Source organism: Chrysemys picta, chromosome 7, assembly GCF_011386835.1.
Source record: "Chrysemys picta bellii isolate R12L10 chromosome 7, ASM1138683v2, whole genome shotgun sequence".
Lineage (NCBI taxonomy): Eukaryota > Metazoa > Chordata > Testudines > Emydidae > Chrysemys > Chrysemys picta.
The window spans coordinates 74,540,643-74,567,711 of record NC_088797.1 but is presented as its reverse complement, the minus strand read 5'-3'; the positions used below and the strand labels follow the sequence as shown (position 1 = coordinate 74,567,711).

The following is a 27,069-nucleotide window of genomic DNA, read 5'->3' as shown; positions in this document are numbered from 1 at the left end:
GCTCAGACAGCCAAACTCCACTTCCCTCTTACCAGTGTCACAAGCTTACTCTGCTATGCTCCATATCCTGATTTGTGTCCTCATTGGCTGTGCTGTGCCACAGGTCAGCAGCTCAGATCACCTCCTCCAGGTAATGGTGTCAGATAAAGTGTTAAAAATAAATAATGAAAGGATTCTGTACAGGAAGCTAACATGAAGTGTAAGTTAATTTTTTTATTGGCATTTCTTGCTTGCTCATCAGAATGGTAGCTGGGCAGCTCTGCGATTTAATATTAAGGCTTAGCAAACATGTTACCGAAGCAAGACCGTCCCTCAATCCAGTTGAAGTTTCATGATATTCCCTCCTCTCCCTTCCTCTTCTTTAGAGCACCATTCATTCACTCTTGGCATCCCTTTGCCCCTCTGCTGAACACCTGCTGTCCCTGGTGCCTTATATTTGTGCCCCTGTTGAAACAGGCCCTAGATCTACCATATTAATGTACAGTTGACTAAAATAACACCTGGATCTGTACCAGAGGTGAAAGTAAGCCGGTATGGGCTGGTACGGAGGACTGTTAAGAAAAGGAGACTGGCTGAAGGGGGGGAGAAGCCTGCCCCCTGCATAAGAAAGGTTTAAACTCAACTGTTCCATGCGCCCCCGGGGTTAGGAGCCGTTTCTGGCATGCTTGTTAATTTCACTCACATTTGCTGGGGGGGTGAGGGAGGGGGAAGGGGAAGGGAACGGTGTGTGTGACCATGGCAGGAGCAGTTCTTTTCTGCCCCTGGGATGGGGGGGGATCTCTTATACACAAAAATACAATCAAAATCAGGAACCATTTCCAAGTTCAAATCTATCCCATTCCCTCCCCAGCAGAGGATCATGGTTGTGATGTCCAAACTGCTTGCAGATCCTCTTTGAAATATTACTGTTTAAATAAAAAAAATAAAAAAAAAAAAAATCACAAAAAACAAGGAGAACATGGTGGGAAGATGTGTTATGATGATCAGGGTTTATTTTGGGCAAAGCAATTTTGCTAAAGCAACTAAAGATTCACAGGGAAAGCAAATAGTCCCCATAGACAAAACCACAAAGGGATTGGAGGGGAAAACTGGATATTCAGGGAAATTATTGTGCCTCCTTTGAAAGAAATAGTAGTTTTCATTCCACCTTCTTTATATATTGATCTAAACACCTGAAATGTCCTTAGGACATAGGGCTCAATCTCAGATCTTTTTGTTTTGTCCTGCCTGCACAGTGCAGAGGCTGAAATTGACAAAACTTTCTCTAAATATCTTGTATATTTCATGAAGGCTATTCCAGTTGTCCTTCATTCACCCCTGCCTTCCCCTACTACCAGGGGCTGCTCTAGGCACCAGCAAAGCAAGCACGTGCTTGGGGCAGCCCATTTGCAGGGGCTGCAGGGATCCAGCATAGGAGCTGAGAACCAACAGGGTCCCTGGGAGCTGTAGTTCCTTGGTTAGCTCCCTGCCTATAGAACCAGCCCTGGAGCAGGGAAAGAACTACATTTCCCAGCATTCCCTTGGCCACTACCAACAGGAAAGAGGGGGAGGGAGTGAGGTAGCTGAGACCTCATGCTGCAGTGAATGGAGAGCTGCACTGTGAGTAGGGATACCATATTTTTAACATTCAAAAAAATAGGACACTCCACGGGGAGGGAGGGTAGCCCCACCTTGCCCCCATCTACTCCCTCTGATTGCCCCCCACAGAAACCCCAACCCATCCAACCCCTCCTGCTCCCTGATTACCCCCTCCCGGGACCCCTGCCCCTAACTGCCCCCCAGGATCCCACCCCCTATCTAAACCTCCCTTCTCCTTGTCCCCAACTGCCCCCTCCTGAGACCCCCCCCCCCAACTTCCCCTCAGGACCCCCACCCCCTACTTGTCCCCTGACAAACTCCCGGGACTCCCATGCCTATCCAACCGCTGCCTGTCCCCTGACTGCCCCCTCAAACCCCTGACCCATCTAACCCCCCCTTCTCCCTGCCCCTGACTGCCCACCCCAAACCTCCGCCCCATCCAACCCCCCAGCCCCCTTACCGTGCCACTCAGACCAGCGTGTCTGGCTCCATGCAGCGCCAGACACACTGCTGCATATATGCTGCCGTGCTCCCCCGCAGAGCCACAGCCCCCTCTCCCCCCCCTCCCCAGCACCTGCCTTCCAGATTTGAACACCTCAAAATTCAGGAGTGCTCAAGCTCAGTTTGGGCAGCTGTTACTTCATTTCTCCCAAATCAAATATCCTGATCCACTGTAACTTGCTGTAGAAAATGTAGGATAAAATTGAGCAAGAAATGCTTCCCAGTGGTTATTAGGACTGGAATTGGTATTTGCAACAGCCATTGCCTTTGTTTGTTTGTTTGTTTGTTTAAAAGGAAGACAGTGATATTGCATTGGCAAATTCCCCATAGAAAGAAAGAGAGGAACAAAAGAATAATAAAAGGCACCTCAACTTTTCTTCATTTATGTAGGACAGTCATAATATGCATCCAGATATCCTCCAATCACACAAGCTGAAAATTGTTCCACTTTAGGGCAGTTCTGTAACCATATGGGAACCAATCCTGTCTGTGTTCTGTGCACATCTAAAATTCCTGCTGAATGACCTGCTGTGGGAGAGAGTTACCAGTGACCCAGGGCTGCAGCGGAAGGAGGGTGCGGGGCGGTGGGGGAAAGAGAGCCCAGGGCTGGGGCGGCAGGAGGTGTGTGTGTGGGACAATGGTGGTGGGGGGGGAATGAGGGAGCCCAGAGCTGGGGTGGCAGAGGGTGTGGGTGGGGTGGGGTGGGGGGGGAAGAGCCCAGGGCTGGGGCAGCAGGGGGGTCCAGCGAGGACCCCAGGGCTGGGACGGGGGGCAGCCAACATTTTTTTTGCTTGGGGTGGCAAAAAACCTAGAGCCAGCCCTGCCTACTACTAGCCACCCATGGGTGTGTCCCCTGCACTCTTTTATATGCCTGGAAGGGAGATTAAAAAATCCTTGATATCTGACTTGCTAGGAAATAGGGAGGATCTAGGGAAAGCAGGGCACTAGTGGGCATGGGGCAACGCAGTCCCTTGCCCCCCTGGCTCCCTCCCTGGCTGGCTGGCTATGTTTTTTGCCTTGGTTACTTACTCCTTGGCAGACCCAGCCCAGCAGCATCTGTTGGCTCTCTGCAGGCAGCAGCAGCCCACAGGGGCCGGTTGTTGGGGATCGCTGCGGGTCGGTGGCAGGGTGCAGCTGCATTGTTTGTGACACATTCATACACATACATATACATACTGTATATATTACTATCCTGTGAGGAGGGCGCCGGTGCCCTTTTGAGGGGTGCGGGGACAGGGGAGACAGTATTTCTGCTGCTCACACCTCAGGAACTTCTGTAAGAGGCAAGGTCTGGCTGGGTACTGCCAGCGCATCTGTGGGCACCCAGCTTTTGGGTTGCTGCTTAATGGTGTCCCCAGGAAAACTTCCAGCCTCAGCAGCTGCTGTTCTCTCTTCCAGGCTGTGGGAGGGAGCTGCCCGGGAGACAGGGGAGGAGACGGAGGTCTGGGGGGCATGCAGCAGCAACAACACAAGCAAAAGGGGGTGGCAGGTGGGGGCTGCAGCTCCAACGGGAACCACTACCCACAGCAAAGCCACCCCATCCCTGGCTCAGTCCTGGCACATGGAAGGTGTGAGGGGGCCAGCCCAGCGGGGGCAAGAAAGGGGCATCCATGGGAAGGACTGGATGGAGCAAAGCATCCTTATAGCAACTCCCACATTGGGCCATATAACTGCTCTCCCTGTTGTCGTGCCATACCTCGAGATGAATGTGCTGCACAATTTCACATATGGCATGGGATTCCATTGAGTATAAGGAGGTCCCACACATGAAATGAATAGCAAGTCCACCACATGACAAGTGGTAAGTGCAGTCTGTTTCACTGTTCATGTTGTTCATCGCACTTAATCCCCTTTTGCAGTCAGCATTGCTTGCAGCCAGGGTGTCCACTGCAAGGACGAGTAAGTTTACCAGGAATGTTTTTTCCTCCAAAAGCCTGGAATTCAACAAATCCCTCAGTTGATCAGCCAATGCTCTTATTTCCTTTTCTCCGAAATGGGGATTCTCTGGATTCTCTTGCCATTTTTCGGGATTCAAAACTGACAAATTGTTAATTAAGTTCTTATAATTGGAAGACCTTTCTTCACGTGTGCTTTGATTGGCTTTGTTTGAGGCAGTTGTAAATAGCAAGCCCGTGCGATTACCATGTGGGGGTACCGTATGGCACTCAAAAGCTAACTTTGTAATATCCACATGAATGTCTTCCTGGGAAAACAAAAGAACTGCCCCTGCCATGGTCACACACACCTTCCCCCCATTCTCCCCCCCCCCCCCATGACTGGGAGTGAAATTAACAAGGATGCCAGAAACGGCTCCTAACCCCGGGGGCTGAACTGCCCAGGGAACAGCTGAGTTTAAACGGTTCTTATGCAGGAGGCAGGCTTCTCCCTCCCTCAGCCAGTATCCCTGCTGCAACCTAGTGGGGAGTCCCTGCAGCTGCTGCTGAGTGCCAGGCAGGGGGAAAGCATGGCCTAGCATCGGCAGCCTGGCTGGAAGAGGAGGGAAGACATGGAGAAAAATGTGACCGTGAGTTTTCATTTTTTCAGGCTTATTCCAATATTAAAGTTTTATTACAAACAGTATTTTTAGTAGTAGTAGCAGCTTTATTTTCTATATCTATGTCATGCAATGGGAGGGATCCATGAAGTACATAGGAGAGGTGGGTTGCTTGCTTGCAATTGGACCATATGGGTAAGAAATGTAAGTTACTTTCACCCCTGCCCAAACCCCAGGGCTCCCAGCTGCCTCTGGAACTGGTAGCTCCGGGGGTGATTTAAAGGGCCCGGGGCTCCTAGCTTCAGCCGGATCCCCGAGCCCTTTAAGTCCCAATTTAAAAGCTGTGGGATTTAAAGGCCCCACCTCTTCCAGTAGCAGCCACGCCCCTTCCAGTTGAGGCCCCGCCCCCTCTGCAGGACTCTGGAGTACTGGTAAGTCCTTTAAGTTACTTTCACCCCTGGTCTGTACCCCTGAAGCTATAAAACTCAGATAACCCAAGCCACACCCTTGTTAGGCACATTAAGCAATAAAGGCCAGACCATAAAGTATCAGGAAGTGAGAGCATATAGTTGCTCTGTGCTAGTATATCCCAACTTTCTCTTAGGGCATATTTTCCTTTGGGGTTTTGTTGAGTCTAACTGGTTCATCTGAGACATGGAGATGGTTAAATGGCCAGCACTTACCTGACCTAATGCTTTATTATGAAAATAGCCACATTCTACATATGAAAAGCCAAAGCTCTTAAATCTGACCTTCACATTTACACAGCATACATGATTTCTGACTGGGACTTAGAGAAATGACTCTCTTTCAATAAAAACTCACCAGAAATCAGCAACATTCCTTTCCAGCTCCTTAACAGCATTTCTTCCTTATTAAGGTGAAAGGAAGCCTCCTCTTCCTGCTGCTACAGAGGCAGGTTTGCATGAGCAAGGTGTCCAAGGAAAGACAAACAAACAAACCAAACAACCACCACTACTGCTGGAACTTTCCAGTAGGCTCATCAAAGAGGCATAGTTACCTATTCAGCTGCTGTAATAAATCTACTAAGAAACATGTGAACACAGTATACAATGAAGTGGGGGGGAAATGTCAAGGTTATACTTGTCAATTATTGATGAGAAGCATGTGGTGGGGGAAATGGAAGATAATTATGGGGGAGATCTTCACTTTACAGATTAAGCCTTATGCAAATATCACCCAGGAAGTCAGCTTAATACCATTAGGCATGGAGGTGTAGGCTGGAAAGATAGTCAGTTAATCTCTTTGGGGACTGGTAGTGTGTTGGGCTCTGAGCTGTCTTGGGAGGTGAATACACTATAAGAAGAACATCTCATTCAAGGTAGCCCTTTGCCCAAGAACAGCTTTGATAAGTCCTGGAGGGATTTGTGTTTAATCCTTGGCTGGGTCAGTACAATAAAGAGCCTTTGGAGGAGGAACAAAAAGCAAAAGTGAGGAGAACCTCCTGCCCACCTAATTCAGAAAAGTACAATCAAAAATAAGTTCTTCTAGATTTTAATTGGGGGCCTTGGTTCCTAATGACCTTTAGATAGTCCCACTTTCAAAAGTGTTAGGGTAGCAAAATTTGCTGGATTGACATTGCTGAATACTGAAGCCCCTTTACTCATAGCAGACAGCCACCTTATAAGTAGGGAGGGGGAAGATGGTTAGTATTTAGATAAAGTTAACATTTGTATTCAGGGAGCCTAGGACTCAGGAAATATTTGTTCCCTTCAGCGTACTCAAATACTACATTTACCACAGTTGCACATGCAAATGGATAGTTTAGCAGGCTATAATTGTCTATTTCCATTCACAACAGCCCATTTTGCACTTGTAATTATGGATACATGTTGTGCATCTATTTTTTGCATACAAACTAATTCATCCTTCCTTTTCTGAAAGTTTGGTCTTGAATGTCTCTCCTCCATCATGAGTAGCTTTAACTCCCTCATGGACATCTGCTTTGTATTTCTATAACAAGTGCTAACCAGCTCTCAGGAACATGACTAGCAGGTTGTTTGACTCAGCTTCAGAAATTGTAACCAGTATGTTGCAATTCCAGAATTTTTGTGTGTGTGTCATGATGGGAAAGCTGGTCTCTCTCACCAAAAGAAATTGGTCCAATAAAAGATATTACCTCACCCACATTGTTTCTGTAATATCCTGGGACCAACACAGCTACAAGAACACTGCATACAACAAGATGAATATGTTCTCAGTTTGGCTGCTCTCAATGACACTCAGTGACCCAATTTCTTGGTTTACACTTTTGTGGGCTGGACAGATGGTGTTATGACTATAAGATGATTATCCCACAGCAAATCCCTGTCCTTAGCCATTCCCACACAGAAGGTGAGTCAAGTAGAAAATGTGACATTAATCTTCCTTCACCTGAAGGAGTTTATAAGGAAATACAGATGAGACAAAAATAAATATTGAGGGTTGGTCTATGACTCAGGAGCTCAAACTTCAACCCTATTCCCAAACCCACCTTTCTGCTTTTCCAGGAAAGAGAGAATGCTTTCACTCCTGCATTTACATGCTTGAGAGGATAGAACTCATACTTAGGGAATTTCTTCAGTGCCAATAGCTGCCAGATCAGAACCTTCAGCACCTGGAAGGACAGGACCCCTTAGTGGTGTTTACGCAGTACTGTGTAGATCAGCCGCCAGGCAGGACACCATCAATAAAATTGATAGTTCAGTACTAAATCTTACAGTATTAATTACAGGCTCTGAATCGGGGCACAAGTGACTTTGGGATGAAAAAGACAACATACCATAAGAGAGCAGTGAGAAGAAGTTATCGCATGGTGGGTGAGTTGTATGGGGAATGCTCGCTTTCCCCCACAGGCACTGGAAAGAGAGGAACTAATATTTGAGAGAGTTCTACAAATGAAGTAGCAGTGACTCAGCCAACTGTGCATATCTGGTGGGCCCAGCTGTCTGATTTGGGGCATAAGAGCTTATCAGTTAAAGTTTTTTCCATGGAATGAGAAAAAACATCCCTGCCTGTTGAGTAAACTTCCCAGATGTTTGTTTCTCAGGAAATAAAGGACAACCCAGGGAATTACAGACCAGTCAGCTTAATTTCAGCACCCACAAAGATAATGAAGCAAATAATTAAGCAATCAATTTGCAAACATCTAGAAGATCATAAGGTGATAAGTAACAATCAGCATGGATTTGTCAAGAACAAATTGTGTTAAGCCAAGCTTTCTTTGACAGAGTAAGAAGCCTTGTGGATGAGGGGAAGCGGTAGACATGGTATATCTTGACTTTAGTAAGGTTTTGGTTCTGTCTCACATGATCTTCTCATAAACAAACTAGTAAAATACAACTTAGATGGAGCTACTATAAGGTGGGTGCATAACTGGTTGGAAAACCATTCTCAGAGAGTAGTTATCAGTGGTTCACAGTCAAGCTAAAAGGGCAAATTGACTGGGTTCCCAGTTCTGTTCAATATCTTTGTCAATAATTTAGATAATGGCATAGAGTGTACACTTATCAAGTTTGCAGATGATACCTAGCTGCAAGGGATTGCAAGTGCTTTGGAGGATAGGATTAAAATTCAAAATGTCCTGGACAAACTGGAGAAATGGTCTGAAATAGCATGAAATTAAATAGAGGACAAATGCAAAGTACTCCACTTTGGAAGGAACAAGCAGTTGCACACATACAAACTGGGAGCTGACTGCCTAGGAAGGAGTACTGCAGAAAGGGATCTGGGGGTCATAGTGGGTCACAAGCTAAATATGAGTCAACAGTGTAACATTGTTGCAAAAAAGCAAACATAATTCTGGGATGTATTAGCCGTAGTTTATAAGCAAGACACAAAAAGTAATTCTTCCTCTCTATCCCATGCTGATTAGACCTCAACTGGAGTATAGTGTCCAGTTTGGGGCACCAAATTTCAGGAAAGATGTGGACAAATTGGAGACAGTCCAGAGAAGAGCAACAAAAATGATTAAAGGTCTAGAAAACATGACCTATGAGGGAAGATTGAAAAAACTGGGTTTGTTTAGTCTGGAGAAGAGAAGACTGAGGGGGGAACGTGATAACAGTTTTCAAGTACATAAAAGTTTGTTAGAAGGAGGAGGTAGAAAAAATGTTCTCCTTAACCTCTGAGAATAGGACAAGGAACAATGGGTTTAAATTGCAGCAAGGGAGGTTTAGGCTGGACATTAGGAAAAACTTCCTGTCATGGTGGTTAAGCACTGGAATAAATTGCCTAGGGAGGTTGTGGAATCTCCATCATTGGAGATTTTTAAGAGCAGGTTAGCTAAACACCTGTCAGAGATGGTCTAGATAATACTTAGTCCTGCCATGAGTGCAGGGGAACTAGACTAGAAGACCTCTAGAGGTCCCTACCAGTCTTATGATTCTGTGAGTTTTCTTAATAGTGCACCCTTTAAAAATTCCAGACTGCTGTGCTCAGCTGGTGTTGGACTGTGAGATGACTAATATGATGTGTGCCATAGCAATGATGCATGAAGTGGAATCATAAGGTGAGCACTTAGGGTTGGATCCAATACCCATTGAAATCAGTGGGAGTCTCTCTATTGATTTCACTGGGCTCCGGGTCAGGTTCTTAATGAGAAGGGATGGCAACGCTTTTGTTCTGTATCTGTACATTGGTGAACTGGATCAAGACTGTAGTGGGCTGACTGCCTGGAGCCTGTCTTTCTGGGTGGGCTCTTTACATTTCCTGGCACCAGCCCCATGTGGCCTGGCTGACAATGTCTTTTAAAATCAAAATTATTTTAAACTCAAACCTTGAAAGCAGCCAGTGTATATTCTGGGTGGAGTAGTTTCTCATTGTTCTCCCACAGCCTGGCATGGAGACTTCCAGGCGGTTGCTAGTTCACCAGCAGAGCAGTGTCTCCCTCCAGGAGCCCTCCCTCACTGAGGAGCAGAGAGTCTTAAGTGCTGCTTTCCCCCATAGAGTTTTGTTTTGATTGGCTGGAGGATTAATTGGTTGATTGGGAGGGAGGGGAACCTTACTCTACCCTTCATTATAAGGCTCCTGGCCCTGGATCCTTAAAGAGACAGCTGTCTCTTCTCGTTGAGACTCAGTCTTACCTTGGTACCACTTCCTCTCTCCTATGTCTTCTCCTGCTGTCACCAGGGCTTTTGTACAGTTGGTGTTATTTGGAATGGGGTAGCCTGGCCCCCATCTGATCCCTGATTCTTCTGTACTTAAAAGGCCTATTGACCAAAAAGCAGTGAGTTTATTTTATTTTTTGCCCCTTCTGTCCTTGTATATTTCGTTTACCTACTCATTGCTCTTAATTAGTATCTGAACTAAACTTGCTTATCCTTTGGTGGAGTAAGGGAGAAGAGAATTGATTTTGTTCCTTTACTCTGATGGGCGTGCATAGCAATTAGAGGAAATGTTATCCATGTACAATATTGTTGTTAAGTAAGTAGACCCAGCTGTAAATACCACCATCTTGGCCAACAGCAGGGATTGAACTGGAGACCACCAAAGCTAAAATCATGAGTCTCTACAACTTGAACTAAAGAAGCAATCTCTCTAGCACTGAGAGGTAACAGACTTTCATCCTCTGTGGACTGAGTACAGAGGGGGACAAACAATACACAATGACCAGCGGCTACATAATAATCTTCTTTTCATTCCTTCAGGTATAAGAGAAACATGATTGTATACCATTTTATTTCTTCTAATAACTGATTTTGAAAGAAGTCAGAACCTTTCTTCCTCCTTTTCAGATAAAGACTCCTGCCTGTGTCATGATGTTTGCTTTCTAATATTACTGCTCTTACTACCATCCTTCAAATGTCCAGTTATTGAACTATCCCATGGGTCACTCCAGGAATCACAGAAGCTCAGAGTCCACCACTTATTCAGGCAAACACAGGGATCATTCAAAAATATCTTTATTGTATCTTGTAGGGTACATGGTTGTTCTGCTTAAATGTATTTAACCTAATACATTTGCAAGATAAGCTAGGATAGGTCTTGTTAGGGTGACCAAATGTTCTGATTTTATAGGGACAGCCCCAGTATTTGGGGCTTTTTCTTATATAGACTCCTATTACCCCCCCACCCCCGTCCCGATTTTTCATACTTGCTATCTGGTCAGCCTAGGTTTTGTATAATATATTTATTGGCCTATTTTAAATGCAGTAAGTAAAATATTTTTAGATCTAGGTAATGCCAAACATACATAATCCAAGAGAAAAGAAAGGGAAGAACAAGTACTGTAACTTATGCCACGTGCAGATTCTAGTTGCATGCTACTAGGTAGTAAAAATACTTTAGTTTGTCCTTTAGGGAATAGATGCTGAAAATGTTCCTGCACTCAAGTAACTTTAGTCATGCAAGTAGTCCTACTGAGTTCAGTTTGACTATAGATGTAAATAAAGTAACTCACATGTGTAAGAGTTTGCAGAATCAGGCCCTTTAATGGGAAAAATTCCACGGAATATATTTTTCTACTATTGCTAATGTATTTTTGAACTTAAGTTTTTGTTATCCAGTTTCAAACTCTCTTTCTTCCCCTTCTCCCATCAACTGGGATTGGGTTATTGTGGAAGCATCCACCATCATCATCTGTCCCAGCTGACACTAAGTTTCAAATATGTTGTTTTAAAGGGCTAATTTTTTTCAGAGAAACATGTCACTTGCTTTGAGATGAAAACGAATGGGGTTAAACTAATGTTAGAGACCAGAATCCCAGTCCTGGTTATTACTACTTAAAATCATTTCTTCATCCATAAATTTATATGGTGATTTTTAGACAGTAAGTCATCCTCCTTGCCCCAAACAGCTCACAATCCACATGTGTTACATTTACTTGTATTAGAGAGATTCATTCAGCAAACTATGAAACAATGACAAAACTGAAATTAATGTGTGCGCCAATGAACTAGAACATTCAAATAGCTGATTCACATTTGTGACCTCTGAGACTAATGACATTTGGCACTTGCCTATCTCCGTTGAAAGTCAATTCTTTAGTTCCTGAGCATGGAGATAGAGAGCCTATATTACAATGAGAATATTAAACACCAAGCAGAAATGTAAATGTAAAAAATGATGGAACCCATCTAATGTCTGAACTGGGGACCACTGTACTTATAGAGTTAACTGCAAACGAGCCCTGCCAATCAGGTCTGAGTGCACTTTCTGTTGTCCTCAATTTTCACTGCCTTGGTATCATTCTATTCCACCCCTTCAAAATGTGCTTTTGTTTATGTGCCATGAAACACCAAATTCAGGAGTACTTAGAGGAACAATTGCCCTAGAATTTCAGAAAGAACAGGGTTAAATAATTAATGTTAAGGCATTTTCTGAATATTGCTCATCAACCAAGTAATGCCATTCTCCTAGAGATAAGGCATCTGCATTTTAGAGCTTGATCCAAAGCCCAATGAAGTCAGTGGAAAGCTTTCCACTGGCTTTATATCAAGTCCTTAATGAATACTTCAAATTGACCTGTTTGCCCCTCTGTCCTGGTTATCAGCTCCTGCCCAAAAGGTGGAGCTTTCTCTCATGTGGAAGAAATTCAGCTCTCTGGAGAGGGCCAGTACAAATTCTAAGCACTCATGCAAGACTTAAGTGTTGCCTTGATGGGCTTCATCTGGGTCCTCTGCATAGAGGCAAATTTCAGCACCCAGACATCTGTCTAAAATTGTGATCCGTTTGCTGATCTAAGATAAATCATTTCCAGAAATGTGGGTTTAGGGAAAAAAACTGACTATAAGGAAAAACAAACAGGCCATCCCCAACCAGCACAGATTTACGTGCCAAAATTATGTCAAACAGAGTGGTGGTGTGGAAGGCTTTCTAGCTGGATCTGTTCACTCTACCACTGGTTGGGAGAGATCCACTAATGGAATGGAGGGCTGATGTGTAACTGCAGAAAGCTTGAAGACGAGCGACAGCCCACTTCACAGAAAGGCTTTAGCACCCCAGCTAGAGAGTTTTAACTTTATGCAAAGGAGAGGAGAGAACGCTATGAATGGATGAACATTAGTGACTGAAAAGCATATACACTCCTTTTCATCTGAAAGGATGATTCCCCCACAGAGGGCCCCAAACCAAATAAAAACATTATGAGATGTGGCGGCAGCCAGACTGCTATGGACCGCAGGCCTTTTACGTGCTGCTGAGGCTGTTCACTTTAACTCTGAGGAAGCGGTCCTGGTTTCTGAGGAGGCCCAGGGATTCTTTTTGAGTTTTTACATGGTGTGCAGTGGTGTCTCTTTAGTTGAACAGCCTTGCCTGTAAAACACAGATGGAAAGGAGAGAGAGAAGGAGGAAATGTTTAACTACAAGCATGCAGCAATGTGTACATTTTTAGTAACAGAACAAATTGAAGCCTTTACCTTGTCCCAAAAAATTCAGTCTTTGGATACCAACCTGCTACATTAGAATAATCGACACTAGAGTCTGATACACAGTCTACTGAAGTCAGCTGAAAGTCTCCCATTGACTTGAACAGGCTTTGGATCAGGCCCTGACAGCCTAGTATTAAGAACATCAGTGATCTGAAAATATCCCATTACTCTAGATACACTAGAACCCAAAAGAAGAATGATTGGATATTTTAGGGGATTGATAATAGAATGCAAAGTCCTTCAACATTTGGCTGATGGAAGTGATTAATTCCCAACGGACAGATGCCCCATCATAGAAACTGTCATTGTATTTGTCACTGTTGTTGGCCATCTTCGCAGAAAGGCAAAGGACTGGATGGGCATAGGGACAAAACTACCCTTTCACTCTAACCCATGACTCACAGCAAACGAACATGCATGCTGGCTCACCCAACCACATACTCCAGCCCACTTAGAATGAACTATCTGGTTGACAATATTGCACGTTTTATGCTTTCCATCATTTTTATTGCCTCAGTTTTGGTATTAGAACTATATTTAGGAAATCAGCATCTTTGTTTGTTAAAATTTAATCTGAAACTGGTTGCTTATTTTCCCCCTAAAGTCATACTCTCCATTTGGATCCCCAGATCTGGCTGTCCGATGTCTCAGGCTATGTCTGCACTAAGGCCTTTGCAGACATAGTCCTATGGTAACTGTATAGACACAATGTACACTGCAATAGAAGGAGATTTTCTGCTAGGATAGAAACACTATCTCCCTGAATAACGTTAGCTATGCTGACAGGAGCACTCTTATGTCGGCATAGCTGTGTCTACACTGGAATTTTTGCTGGCATAGCTATGTCAGTCCGGGGTGTGGTTTATTTCACACCTCTGACTGACATAGCTATGCTGGTAGTTTTAAGCATTAACCAAACCTCAGATAAGTATGACTTGAGTTGGGGAAAATGCAACAGGAGTCAAGGAATGTTTAAGGAACAACTATCTTGTTTGTGTTCAAAATGTCTTAAATTAAAAAAAAAATCATTTTTACTTAGAGAAAGCAGCAGGTAAGCCTATGACACAAGATCTACCATTACCCCAGTAATTCAATATGAACACAAAAGAGATGGGCCTGGGCTGGGAAGTTCAGCTCCAGAATCATATTTGAATGCTGGTCTGACCAATTTTGACAAGACTGAGCACTGAAGTTTGTCTCTAGATCAGGATCAGAGTGGGTTCAGATCTGATGTTTTTGTATAGGTGAACCTATATTTAAGAGGCACACTTTGAGCAGTGGAGAAAGAGGAGCTACTGATAATTATTTATTATTTGTAATTAGCAGCAGCAGGAGGCCCATTGTGCTGGGAACTGAGCAAACCCATACTCTGAAGAGATTACAATCTGAGTATGTGGCAAAAGACAACAGAAAGATACATACAGACTATGGGGAGCATGAGGGAACAGTGAGAGAAGCAGAGGTCACAGCACACCAGCTGTCAGTCTAACCATCAGTGAGTTTTTGTAGGCATCATGGCAGAGGAGAAGTTTAAGGACAATGTGGTGGCTTTGTAGATTGTTATGAGGAGCTCCCTTCCATGGACCTCTTTTTCCCAGCAGAGCCCTCTCCAGTGTTCCATGAAACCTATCGGTATTTGCACATGGAAAACAGCAGACCTAAGAATTTGTAAAGGGACACATTGAAAAGGCCCTCACCTGAGGGACATTCTACTCCATTAACACCTCCAAAAACCAATCAGAAAAAGCAAATGACTGTTTTACAAATGGAGTTTGAAATCTTGTCAGATCTTCACACTCTAGAAGAAGACATCTGAAGAAGTGAGGTTTTTTACCCACGAAAGCTTATGCCCAAATAAATCTGTTAGTCTTTAAGGTGCCTCCGGACTCCTTGTTGTTTTTGTGGATACAGACTAACACGGCTACCCCCTGATACTTGACACCCTAGAAGATTTCTCAGTCAGATTAACAAAGACTGGAGATTTCAGTTCAGTGCTCTGGAGAGATAGTAGATTCAACTGGGACAAAGCATCCATTCCCATCTATCCCATCCAGTAGCAAAGAATGAACTCTTCCTCTCTTTGACCTATATTGAAAAGGAGAGTAACACTGCCAGGTGTGTTCAGGCTTGCCTGGGAATGCACTGGCAATGCTGCAGGGCGTAACTGAGTCAATATCCGGAAAAATCCTCTGGCTCCATTCCACATGATAATTAAACCATATTTCTGAGAGAATCACATCTTCACGCTACCCAGATAAGACGGAATTGGTACCATTCCCAGTTTGCCAAGTCAATATACTTAAAAAAGATTAATTTAACCGAAGTTAAACCTTAACAAAACCTTTAACAAAAGAGTAAACCTAAACAAACAACAGGTTTCAGAGTAGCAGCCGTGTTAGTCTGTATCCGCAAAAAGAATGGGAGTACTTGTGGCACCTTAGAGACTAACAAATTCGTTAGTCTCTAAGGTGCCACAAGTACTCCCGTTCTTTTTGCTAAACAAACAAATTAACCTTAACAAAAGGTCAATTTAAGAAATTTAAACAAAAGGGTAATTTCAAAATAAATTTGAAAACATTTTAAAATTAAAAACTTTATTCTGCAATATTTACTCTTGCCCTTTATATATGTAATGATTTCTAAAGAATACAGAGACTGATCTACAAAGACCTATGCATGTGCTTCATTTATGTTAACGAGACCACTGACATGCAGAAAGGTAAGCACTGAGTATTCTCAAGATCAGGGTCTTATTTTGGGTCAACCACCACATTCACTAACTAGTGAAATGGAGACAGGTGTTTTGAAAAGCAGCTTTGAAAATGTATTTCTTCTTTAGGAAATATTTCTTTAGCTGCCAAAAATATCGTTAACTAGAACTGGCAAAGTACATCAGTACACGCTTTGCGTGTTCGCATTTTGTGAACATCCCAACAAGTGAGCTGACTGGCAAGAATGGGCAGGTAATACAGGAAATTTTAAACAAATAAAAGAGAATGCACAAAGTGAATACTTAATTGTAGATGTGAATACTTACACTGAGATCCTGACTGTGGCTGTGTCTAAACCTGGAGGTGGGGGTGTGATTCCCAGCTCAAGTAGTCATAGTTGGGCAAACTCTCATCGAGTTAGTGCACTAAGCATAGCAGTGTGACCGCAACAGCATGGCAGTGGTGAGTGGTAGCATGGGCTACTCACCCCATGTATACCCCACACCTGCTAGCATGACTTCTCTACTATTTTTAGCATGCCAGCTCTATGCGAGCTAGTGCATGTGCTCGCACTCAAGCTGGGGATACACCCCCAGCTCCAAAACGTAGATGTAGCTTCTGACAATAAACACCGATACCCTCAAAAATACCATAGAGCTATGGTCATGCTTTTAAAAAATGACTAATGATTTTGGGTGCTCAACTAGAGAATGAGGGTGAGGGTGAGTGGCCAGCATTTTTCATTTTTGAAAATCTTGGTTTGTGTGTCTTACTGACCAAGACAGCTTAAATTGTGAATACTTCCATGTCTTGCTCATGCTAAACAATGCTCCTTTCCTATTTCCCTACGGAACAAGTGCTCTCTGGGTGTCACAGCAGGAAATGCATCTTATTAGAAACAGTTCAGTTCCATCTGAATACAAGTGCACTCCTGCCCACTCAATTCTTAAACTTCTCTGCTAAGGCTGAGTTGGATATTTGTAAGCTGAAGGGTGCAGGAAGAGCTTCAATCCTAACAGAAATAAAATAAAAAATGTATTTGATTTACAGAGATGTGCTTTAGATTAAAATCTATAATAAAATATGCATTGAGAATTCAGTGGACATTTAAGTGGGACCTGAGCAGACAAAGGACAAGAGAAGGACCATGCAAACCACAGAATGACCTATTTGCCATTGTGGGTTCTCTTTTTCTTATTTATAAGAAACACTGATATCAGAAAAAATGTTACACCTGCCTTCAAAACAATAGCAACACTTTTTGCATAGCATGTACCGATAGATGGTCATTACACATTAAAATAGGAGTGAATTAGCCTTCTCTGATTGTTTTATTCTGTGGCCTAAAGTGGTTTCACTTCTACTCACTCTTGTGCTGTGGAAACAGGTATGTTTACCTCTCATGTCTATATATTTTTATTTCCCTTACACACCCACTCTTTTAAAACTCGTGCCAAAGCTCAACATATTATGACAGGAGTTAGGTGGGAGATGGGGAGAAAAGGCAAAAGCTTAATAAAGGACCATGCATGGAAGAAAGAAAGGTGAACTACACATGGTGATATTGTGATGGATCCAAATTCCTATAGAACACTGAAGGTTTGAGGATAGCTGATTATATTGAGAAGAGCACACACATCTCATACCCAGTAATACTAGAGTTTTCTGTTGTTCCTCTTTCTATTGAACAAATACTAACACTTAAAACTTATCTAGCAATTAACATCTTCAAGTGGAGGCAGTGTTATCCACTGGATATGGCACAGGACTGAAAATCAGAAGACATGGCTTTTATTCACACTCAGCTTCTGATTTATTGCATTATACTGGCAAGTCACTTAACCTCTCTGAGCCCCATTTTCCCTATTTGTACAGCGAGGGTAATACTGCTTACTTACCTTTGTGAAAGTGCTGTCAGATTTACAGATAAAAAGCACTATGGTGCTAGGTATTATGATTAATTTATAAATACCAAATAATTAATCTACCTAAAAACTCATATATATTATTATTACCTGTGCGAATTTTTGGAATTCGTCTGCAGCAGGGTTTTCGACTGACCCGACCTAAAGGTGAAAAACAACATGTTACCAAAAGGATATGGGGTATATAAACGTGTGTATATCTGAATATAATCTATAGATACTGATTTTATTTCATTTATAGAAAATCTTTGCGCAAAGATAACTGGAGCTTTACTGCGAAGCAGAACACATAGTAAAAGGGTCATCAGAAGCGATGCTTCAGTGTAGAACTTGATCACCAGCAGGAAACAGGAATGGAGTTTGCTGCTCATCCATCATTGCTAGTTGATACAATTGGCTAAGTACATCACAAAGATTTTCTCTCTCTCTTTGAAATGTCAGATGCTGGCAGTCAATACAGTCAATGCATGACAAACTGCTTTAGGCAAAGAAATGATAGATTTTCAGTGCACATTGGGGAGTAGGGAGAATTGCTTTGAAGAGACCTAGCCATTTTAAACCTTGGTTTTTCCTTGATCATTAGATCTGAACAGTGCATACCGAGCTCTTGTACAATAAGATTTGTTTTTAATACAGTATGCTTCATTTAAATCCATTACAGAGAGACAGTCACAAGGTGCAAAGTAGATGAACTTGTAGGACAGGAAGTGAGTCTGCGGAGTGAAGGGTGAGAGGAGAGTCTGAGATAGGTGAAGGATCAGCAGGAGATGCCACATGTACACCCAATGTTTTCAGAAATTCTCCCATCGTTGGTCTAGGACCAGTGCCAGTTATAACCGTTGCTCTTGCAATAAAGTGGTCTTGGGCCAGAGGAGTTCTGTGACCACACTGATTATTGGGGATGGCATGTTCCTGCTTGCCCCCTCTTGTGCACACCACAGTGTGAACTAATCAGAAAATATAATAGCGTTCACATGAAAGTATTGCCAAATAGATGTTCTCTGGGAAACACAACAATAGGTTACTTAGCTGATGAAAGATTTAAACTAGCATAATAAACACTGTGCAACAGAGAGCAAGACAGATGGCTCTGCAGTGCAGAGGTAACAGTATAAAACAAATGGAAAGCTCTGGTACAAGACCAAATTCTTCAGGACTAACTCCTTTGCAAAGTTAATTGCTCATCTCAGAGTACCAGGTGTTGGTAGTTTTAAAGATTGTGAAATCAGCCTAAAAATAGCAAATATGTACTTTAAGTTGAAAAATAAAAGACTAGGAAAAAATAAGAGCATCACGGATATGGCTAGTAGGAGGTTACTGTACCTTCTGTAGAGAAAATACTGAGGCACAGGATCAAGACAGACAGCAAGCCAAAGAGCGTGAAGAGCTTCATTCTTCCAGCTAGTCAGGCTGTTTCTTTGAAGTGAGACTGAAGCAATGTTTTAGTCTACTTTCAGATATAAATTGGTGCTTTTATAAGGTATACTAAAGGAAGAATGCTGTGTTCATAATGGGTGGAGATTTGGCCTTTGTATTTCCCTTCAGGCAACAGAAAGAACCAGCCCTTCCCAAGCTAAGAAATGACTGGCTGCCAAGAAGTCCCATTTGTATTAGAGATTGGCCCAATGTACAACATTGGGATTCTGGATTTTGAGCACAGAGCATTCAGGGGTGTTCGCATTCAGGGTTTCGACCCCTCTTTTGTTGGGACTGTACCAGCTTTGTTGAACAACATTGTGTAAGCTCTGATGGATGCTTCGAGAATTGTCTGGGTGAGCTATGGATGAGAGGTATCGAGAGGTGATTGGTACTGGAAGAACTTTAAAAAAAAATCACCCTGGTGTCTACATAAAAATTTTGGTCTATAGTGCTGTCAACTCAACAAAATACGAAGACTTCTGATCAAGCAGTGTATCTTTGAGTTTATTATTAACTTCTTGATAGTTATCATATCTGCATCATTATGTATCTGCAAATACAGCTGAGATAAAGATGTCCATCAAACTCAATATAGTATCAAGGTCCAGAAGGCATGTACTGAGAATGTCTTTTCTAGTTTTAAGAAGGGATAAGCTGTGGAGCTGTATTCAGCTTGAGATCAGGTGGGGATTCGGGTCTGATGGTGACAACATCTCAAACATTATCCTTGAAAATTTTGTCCTTCAAATGGTAGAAATTTCATGAGACCAGCTCTTCTTATGAGGTTTCAGCTGCATTAGAATCATAGATTCCTTCAGGACTTGGATCTGCTTGCAAATGAAACTAGAGTGGACATTTCTAATCCAGGGACTCTGACATCTGTTCCCATACACACATGTTGAAATTCAAAGGGTGCAGAATCTAGATTCTGGATTTGGCCTATCTCCAGTGTTCAAGTGTTACAGTTTCAAATCTGACTACCTACTTATATGCATTTTAGAGCTTGCTAGTCGAATGAATATGGAAGCACGTTGATTAGTGTATCTTGATATATCTAGAAAATCTGATTGATATTGCTTGATACTGAGATTTGCCAGAGCTGCCATCACCACCAACAAAAATAAAAAGAAATAACAGCACTTACTACACATAGCAATGTTATTTTCAAAGTGCTTTACAAATATTCATGCCTCATCAATGGTGCATATTAGACAGCCAAAACTCTACTGGTTCAGCCTGCTGCAAACTCTTCAGTTTGCATCACTGCTAAAGCCTTTCATGATGCAAGTCTTTCTACAGTTCAGTTAATGATGTTGAGAAAGAAGAACTGTACAGCAGAGGTTTATTGCTGCTTAAGTGTTATATTCTCAGCTTGTCCACCGATAGCACAAGGGTACACATATAAACTTTGATCCTGCACCACTCTCAATGGGAGTCTTGCTATTGATTTCAACAATCATAGGTTTATCCCTATACTACTTAGATCATTGGATCATGGTGGAACAAGAAAGTCCATGGCTTTTTGCAGCTCATCTTTTACTTCATAGTTCTCAATTCTCAGTTCTGTCTCTCTTCTCTAGGAACTCACTTCCTTTCAAAGGACAGACCCGAACCAAAAACCAGCAAACTAACCCCATTAGTCAAATAGATTTTTTTGTTTTCTTTAAACTGCATTATAAATGATAAAAGCAAAGCTATTACATTTAAAACATCAGGTGGTACTGTGGGAGGTACTCTTGATTGGAAATGTCTTCACAGTTGGTTTCAGCTATACCAACAGAAAAATGGAATAACTCCATTGACTTCAGTGAGTTGTTCTAGATTAAAGCTAATCTGAGAGCAGAAGTTAGCTCATATTTTAGAGCACTGCATTAAATCAAATAGTTTAAGAGTTGAATCTCTTCAATTTAACTTTCCCCAAATAACCCTTTCAATCACATCAGCATCTTTATGCTTTATCTGCCTGGTATAATGTAGTTCTATTGACTTCAATTAATAAAAATAATACATTTTGAAAAATCCCAGCAATAACTTTAAACTTGCTCTGGCTAGCAGAGATTAAAAATGATATTTTTGTTTGATGTCTCTTGGAAGGCAGGCAGATACCATGGTGACCTTATAACAACTGATGGGGAGACTATTTTCTAATTGTCTTTCACTCTTAGAATCCATAAAAAGAAACACCTATATGGTTTAATGCTGATGGTCTTATCAGCACGAGTTTGGGGTGGCTGCATTACTTATGATTATAGTTGGGTGAATTTTTTTCTGGCAAATACTAAATTCACCAAAAAATGCATTGGGGGGGACCACTGAATCTATTAGTGAATGTGAGTTGAATTCAAGCAAATAGTTTCAGTGGAAAAAAATGAAAACAAAAATTTCAGAAATGTTCACATGGTTTGTTTCAAAAATGTCAAAATGAACCATTTCAATATTTCGTTTTGAATCAGCATTTTCTAGATGAAATGCTGATTCAAAACAACATTTTCAAAATGAAAACTTGGATTTGAATTGACATTCAAAACATTTTGTTTGACCTGAACAAAATTATTTTGGCTTGTCATCTCAGCAAGAAAAAACAAAGGAATTCAGTTTCAGTTTCAAACTGATTTGTGTGCGTGCACGCGTTTGTTTGTTCAGCAGCACTTATGGTCAGCAAAGTATTTCAAGAGTGTGTTCATTCAACCTTTATGCAGTACAGTCATTCAGGACCCAGTTCAGGAAAGCACTTGCTTAATAACAGCATGGTTAACTGCTTTCCTGAATCAGAATGTTTTTCTGAACCAAAGTAAAAAGGCTGAAGTTTTAGATTTTCTAGAAAGCAACATTGGGTAAGTGACATTGCCATCAATATTATGGGAATCCTTTCTTATTGCTAAATCCTCTCAGAATTAAAGAGTCAAGAAGGAAAATAAAACAACGAAGAAAATTAAGGACCTTCAGATTCAATATGCAAATTTTCAAAACATTTTAATTCCTTCTGGTGTTCAAACTGAGCTTTGTAATATTGATAATGAGGCAAAATATGTGTTATTTCACCTTCAACAAAGACATTATGATCATGGTGAGAAAACAGGGACATTTGACATCCCAACTATGTTAAAATCAAGCTCAGCATGCATCTCCTGCAATTAGCTCCCTGCGGGTCAAATTAAAACAAAACCAGAGGAAAGCAATAGGCGATTCTGCTGTACTTGCAATGGAGCATGTTTGTCAGAATCTGCAGCTTCTGGAGAGCACATATAAAGCTCTCTCAACAAACTGGATATGCCAAAACTTTGTAGTGACAAAAGAGAGCAAATAGACTTGGCATTTTTCTCCAGGAAAAAAAATACCAAAGATATAAAAATCATTAAGATCTGGGAAATCACTGGGCATCTGATCCTATTTCTTCTGAAGTCAGCCAAAATGTTGATACTTACTTAAATGGGGACAGAATTAAGTATTGGGAAGAGAAGCGTATTTCTCTGTTGCATTCTATTCAAATCAAGTTGAGATGATTTCCTGAAGCAGATATTTAATGAAGTAGGAAATATAGGCCATTTTTCATCTAATTTGAACTCTTATCTCACCTTTTCTCTCTCCTGTGAAAATTACAGGCCAAGCTCATGAATAAATGTGGATTTTGCAAAACACTGGGAGATTTGGAATTTCCAAGCAGTAAAAAACAACATGGAGGAGGGAGTAATATTAGCAGTAATGGGTACTTTCAGGATGCCTATGATAGACAAGGAAATAGAAAATATACTCCTGGCCAGGAGGTCTCAGAAGAGGAGCAACTTTTTAAATCAAAGGGAAGCAGAAGTATCCCGAAGAGTACAAGGAAAAGACTGGCAAGAGAATTAGCTAGAAACAATTCAATTTAGAGAGAATTTAGCTATTACGTTGATAGGTACTAAATTCAAGACAGACAAAGCATCAAAGCCACAAGGTATCAAAAAGTAGATAGAAAAACTTGTATGAAAGAACTGGCTTGGGGAGAGGCTAAAGACAGCGAAGGAGAGCACAACACTTCCTGATGGCCTCGCAGTTTACTACAGATTGTTCTTATTTAGGGTCTGTTCCTCTTCAGTGTGGAAGAGAGGCTCTCTCCCCCTCTGCTTTTGGAGTGAGAAATGCATCTCTGTGGCACTGTTCAACCTGCTCCCCCGGCTCCGGAAGTCACAGAGGTTAGAGAATGAATGAACATCACATGCCACAACTTGCTAAACTCTCCATTAACTTTTCTGTGTGCACCCCCCATTTCCCATCTGTGTTGTGAAATACCACTTCATGGGAAGATCTATATAAGAGATCAATATCATTATCCTGTTGTTACTTTATGTACATTTACATTATTGTTTTTAATCAAAAATAAAAGGGCATCACAATATTCACTTGAAATGTGTCTTCTTAGCAAGGGGAATAAAACCTGTTTGTGGCTTATGTACACAGAAATAAAACCCTGCAGCTGGCTAGCAATCTGCATTTCCAGGGAATCAGTGGTCAGAAGGTGGTCTGCAGCCCACATTTGGTCTTGGGACACATAATGGGTACCTTAGTACAAGAGGTTTTATTTACAGATGATGAACATGTGGCTTTCCACTGTAAGAATAATATAAGTATAGAGCACTTGACTTCAATGGGTTTTAGATCAGACCCACAGAGCTTTGAACACATAATAATGGCACAGTAAGCAAAGATTTTGCATGAAGAAATAAATGGAATGTAATAAGTGGATAAGAAATGCTTTGGAAATTACAGAGCACTCAATTGGAGCCGAGTGAATCACTGATTTTTTTGCTTCAATGGCTGAACCAAAAACATTTTAAAAAATGGAAATTCAACCTGAAATGAACATTTTTTGGCTTTTCCGCACTAAAACAAAAACAAATTAATTTTAGGTTGAACAAAACCTGATTTTTTTTTTTTAAATTTCATTTGAGTGCTTTTTACTCTTTAAAAAAAAACACAACATAGATAAATTTCAAAATGAAACATTGTTTTAAAATGAAAAGTCAATTGTGTCATTTAAAAAAATGTTGAAATGGAACACTGACTTTTTTCACTCATCTTTTTTAACTGAAACTATTTTCTGAATTTGACTGTGGTTGGCATGACATAAAACTACTTATTTTAGTTTCAGATAACATAACTTGCAAGATTTGTTTCTCTAGTTCAGGGGTCCTCAAGCTGGGGGTTTGAGGTTATTACATGGGGGGTTGCGAGCTGTCAGCCCCCACCTCAAACCCTGCTCTGCCTCCAGCATTTATAAATGGTGTTAAATTAAAAATACTTTTTTATATATTTATTAGGGGGGTTGCACTCAGAGGTTTGCTATGTGAAAGGGGACACCAATACAAAAGTTTGAGAACCACTGCTCTAGTTAGTAATAGAACAGGTAGACAACAGAAAATTCACCTTATTTCTGTTGGTAGGAATTAGAAATTTGAGAATGAAAACAAGGCTCACGGCACAGACAGCTATGCAAATTAAGTCATAGCTGAACTTAATTGGATTGGTTGAATCTACTCTCAAACCAACTTAATGTGGTATCATTGCATTGACCTAAATAGGGCTACTCCTGATTTACACCAGTGTAAGAGAGACTAAGCTTTAAGGCTTGGCTACACTTGCAAGTTAGAGCGCATTAAATCAGCCCCGGGCACCCTAATTCCTGAGGTGTCCACACTGGCAAGGCACTTAGAGTGTCTGGACTCTGCAGTTGGAGCGCTCCTGGTAATCGACCTGTGGAAGTAGAGCAAGAACTGACAGGAATTTGAAGGGGATTTCAATGCATACAGTCTCTTCTGTGAGCAAGAGTCAGGCTAGCTGTAACCCTAGGAAGGGGAAACCTGCATCCTAGTGCACTCTCTCCCTCTATGCAATTGCTTGAGAATAAAGTATCTGATTTGCTGCACCCAAAAAAGAGAGTGAGAACTCTGTTTTTCTCCGACACACCTCAATGAGAAGCAAAGAGCTTGCTGTGCCCTGGCTGAAACGCCTGGGTGTCATTGTGGATGAAGTGTTGCATTACTGCACTGTGATTGGCCTCTGGAAATGTCCCATAATCCCTTGAAGTCAAATAGCCACTCTGGTCATTGTTTTGAACTCAGCTGCAGGCATGCGGATAGCCCCTTTCAAAGCTCCGTTTCTGACAGCTGGCATGCTTATCTGCTCCGGGACACAAACCAAACCATTACTGTGGAATGCTGCTGCTGCGGAGGCAGGCGTGTGTGCATGAGAGAGGCAGGAGGTGGGGGTGCGGGCTGATGTCGGGGTTTCCCCCTGCCACTGTCTGAACTTACAAGACAGCATGCTGACACACTCTCTGCCCCCCAAAACACACTCTCTCTCCCCCCCACATACACACAACACACTCCCTGTCACACTCCACCCCCACCCATTTGAAAAGCATGCTGCAGCCACTTGCACACTGGGATAACTACCACAATGCACTGCTCTCTGTGGCATTGCAAGAGCTGCTAATGTGGCCACATCACTGCGCTTGCAGCTGACAGTGTAAACACAAGGCAGCGCTTTCCCTGCTGTTGTCTCTGAGGGTTTAACTCCCAGCACTCTACATCTGCAAGTGTAGCCATAGCCATAGTCCTCTTAGATTTTTCCTTACACAGTGACCATATATTTCCAGTCTGAATTACTTAACATAAGAAAAACAGTAAAACAAGAAAGAACAAAAATAATGTCACAATGAGAGCACAGCACCTCCCTTTTTGTGACATGCTGCATCAACTCTGCCACTCTTGCCCAGATGCCTTTAAAATGTAAAGGTGCAGGAGAAAAACTCATAAAAGGCATTTACACCACAAAAACCCTATAAATGTAATCTTCAAAGGATCTGTTGGAGCTTTAACCCAATTTACTAGCCATTTCCTGTATACAGAGCAAACAAAGACAGTTAGGGAAGACTGGCATTCAATGAATAAGAGGTTTTAGTACTTGATGATTACCAGTAAATTAGTTCCAACAGCAAACTTGAACACTCCCAGACCTGTGTGTTTAATTAAATCATTAAACTATAAGAAGTAGTGCTAGAACTGTGACTCCTTTTAACACACTGCAGGGAGCTCCCAATTTATATTCCTAAAAGGAAGAAACACTTTTTGTAGGATATTTATAAGAGACAATCTATCATGGGGCGGAAAGATGATGGGTGAGGTTTAGAGATACATTTAAACAAGTGAGTTTGCTTAAACATAAAAGAACTAGATTATAACCACAATTGGTGCTGAGCAAGGCAGGAAACAAGTGCTGGCTGATGCACTGAAGGAGTAGAGTCAAGGCTCCTCCCACCCATTCCCCATCTCTGCATGCCCACAGGGAATTGGGGGAATGGTAGCTGCCTCATGCTGCCTGCTTTCCACCCATAGACGTGCGCACGGGGTGTGCCGGGTATGCCCGGGCACACCCTAATGCCCATGGGCCAGATCCGGATCCGGCCCCTCAGGGCTTTGGATCTGGCCCGTGGGATTTGCCCCTTGTGGTGCCGCAGGCCCTGCGCCGCTTTCAGAAGCGGCCATCAGGGCACCATGTCTCTAGGGCCGGGGGGTTGCTCCAGGCACCGCCTCCCAAAGCTCCGATTGGCCGGGAATGGGGAATCGCGGCCAATGGGAATGGGGAATCGTGGCCAATGGGAGCTTCAGGGGAGGTACCTGGAGGCATGGCACCCCAACTCCCTGTCATGAGCCCCCTGCCTGCACCTCTCACCCCAACCCCCTGCCTTGAGCCCCCTGCCACACCCCGCACCTCTCCTGCACTCCAAACCCCTTCCCTGAGCCCCCTCATACACCCCTCCTCTGCTCCAATCCCTTGCCCTGAGCCCCTTCCTGCATACAGCACCCCCCCTCACACCCCAACCTTTATGATGTTCGCCTTTAAAAAAAAAAATTCCCTGAGTGCACCCCCTAATGAAATGTGCTGCGCACGCCTATGTTTCCACCCTGAGTGGGGATTTTTAATTGTTCGCTCCCTTCTGACCATTTTTCCTCTGCCTTCAAACCTATTCCTGTATTCCTCATCTTGGGGTGGGGAGAAACCAAAGCAAACACACAATGGTTGTTAAGCAAGGG

The 27,069-nt window shown here is 42.4% G+C and overlaps 2 long non-coding RNA genes across 2 annotated transcripts; one reads left to right on the top strand and one right to left on the bottom strand.

Annotated features, from left to right (window-relative positions):
- Window positions 1–4,885: 4,885 nt before the first annotated feature.
- On the top strand, window positions 4,886–23,372 carry LOC135972726 (uncharacterized). Its single transcript, XR_010589209.1, has 2 exons — window positions 4,886–5,004; window positions 22,600–23,372. It is a non-coding gene; the product is annotated as an uncharacterized LOC135972726 (long non-coding RNA).
- On the bottom strand, window positions 10,461–22,608 carry LOC103306238 (uncharacterized). The gene is made up of 2 exons (XR_010589208.1): window positions 17,669–22,608; window positions 10,461–12,826 (listed from the first exon to the last, which is right to left on the bottom strand). It is a non-coding gene; the product is annotated as an uncharacterized LOC103306238 (long non-coding RNA).
- Window positions 23,373–27,069: the final 3,697 nt, after the last annotated feature.